Below are 2258 nucleotides of genomic sequence, written 5' to 3' on the forward strand. Positions count from 1 at the left end.
TCTCGGCTGGGAAATCGTCCGTGACCGTTCCAAACAAACTCTGTTCATTCACCAATCTCGTTACTGTTCTACAGTACATGATCGCTTTGACATGTCAACGTCCAAGCCCGTCGCCACTCCTTTTGAGTGCACCACGCCTTTATCCAAGGCTCAGTGTGCTCGTTCACCTGACGACATTGCATTTATGCAAACCAAACCGTATCGTTCAATAGTTGGCAGTATTATGTACTTAGCCATGGGCTCTCGCCCAGACTTGGCTTATGCCCTACAACAACTCTCGCAGTTTCTGCACAACCCGGGTCTTGCCCATTGGCGTGCTGCCAAACGCGTTCTACGCTACCTTCAAGGCACCTCCAATATTGGACTCAAGTTAGGTGGCCGAGACTATGTCTCCAAGCCGTTTCTATCCGCTTATGTGGATGCTAACTATGCCATGTACCCCGATACTCGACATTGTGTCAGTGGACTTTTTATCCAATTTTTCAACAGCCTTATTTCATGGCTTTCGAAGAAACAAGGTATCGTGACTCTGTCAACGACCGAGACCGAGTTTGTTCTATGTAGACGATCTTTTGATCATTACTCCTACCAAAGCTCTTGCTGCTGCTCTCAAGGAGTCACTATCACTACGCTTCCAGATGAAGGACTTAGGTCCTGTTCGAGATATTCTCGGCTGGGAAATCGTCCGTGACCGTTCCAAACGAACTCTGTTCATTCACCAATCTCGTTACTGTTCTACAGTACATGATCGCTTTGACATGTCAACGTCCAAGCCCGTCGCCACTCCTTTTGAGTGCACCACGCCTTTATCCAAGGCTCAGTGTGCTAGTTCACCTGAGGACATTTCATTTATGCACACCAAGCCATATCGTTCCATTGTTGGAAGTATTATGTACTTAGCGTTTCGCAGGTTCTGCCTCGCTCTGCGACTCTATGCCCTTGGTGACTACCTTTGTGGCCGTGTTCCCCAGTGACCCTTGCCTATGGCATTGCGTTTACTATATTTTTAAGCCTTTATGGCTGTTGTTGATATTTATTATGCATTATTTGCACCTGCTTTCTAAGCAAACACTTTTCATACTCCGCCTTCATTTTCGCCCTCGACCATGTGGCGACTTGTGCACTCTATGTCTGCTCGTGCCGTTTTGAAGTCGGCGCTGCTCAAGGATCGGCCGTACGAGTGGCGTCATGGTTTGTGCAAGTTCCTACATGGTGCTCCCACGCCCCCTCGTCCATCCTACTTACACTTCATGGGTTTATACCACTACAGTACTCTCTAAGTATTGCTTGTATTTTTGCTTCTGGCAATTTTACTTGGGTGTACCCCTACTCTCTGAGTATTACTTTGTACTTTTGCTTCTGGCAATTTTACTTGGGTTTTTACCTGCTACTTCTTATTCTTCGTTGCATATATGCACTTTATGGTATTAACCCTTGCTCTTTGAGCACCCTTGCATTTATGCATTACCTTGTTAGGCTTTTGCCTTACTCTATGAGTAACCAAGCACTTATGTGCTCAACACTATTTTTTGTGTTCCTGTCCTACCTACTTCGCCTCTGTTCTCAGGGTGGCTTTTGTAGTGACATGCCTTTGGCACTTTTTGGCCTTCGCGAATTTTTTCGCTAAGCCCTTTTTGCCTTTGGCATTGCCTCTCTTTGAGAACTTCGTCTCGAAGGCCTTCAGCAATCCGTTGCCCAGTGGGGTGGCTGTCACGAAGGGGTACTTTGGCCGTTTTTGCTTTGGCCTTTTTCGCTGAGGTTCGGTTAATCACTCCAAATGATACTTGGGTCATATACTGTACTAACGTGACGGATCTGTGATTTGCCGAAAGATCGGTGATTTGCTGAGCTGCATTACCCAATAGAATTCAAGAATTGATATGATTGGATATAATAAAAGCCTGCAACAACGACACCTTCAAAACGTTATGATGGGTATAGTACTATTTTAAAGAGGTTATCACCTGTTTTCAAATCAAGTATGACCTGTAAAATATTATTTCTTTATACATATAATATTGCTCTATAAATCAATAATTTTGATTCAACGAAGCCATAAAATTCCAATACTGAATTCAATTTTAAATTTCGGCAAATCACCGATCGCCTGTTTGAGCGCCTAACTTTGACATTTTATTTGCCCTGATTCGCACTCTTACTCTTGATTTGTATTCGGACGATGCTATAGAGCTAAAAAAAAGTGAGTTTGGGACTGCAACTTTTACGTTGAGATAATATGAACTTCGCCAGATATGGTT

The sequence above is a fragment of the Aphanomyces astaci genome (genome assembly GCF_000520075.1).
Source record: "Aphanomyces astaci strain APO3 unplaced genomic scaffold supercont1.243, whole genome shotgun sequence".
Classification (NCBI taxonomy): domain Eukaryota; phylum Oomycota; class Saprolegniomycetes; order Saprolegniales; family Verrucalvaceae; genus Aphanomyces; species Aphanomyces astaci.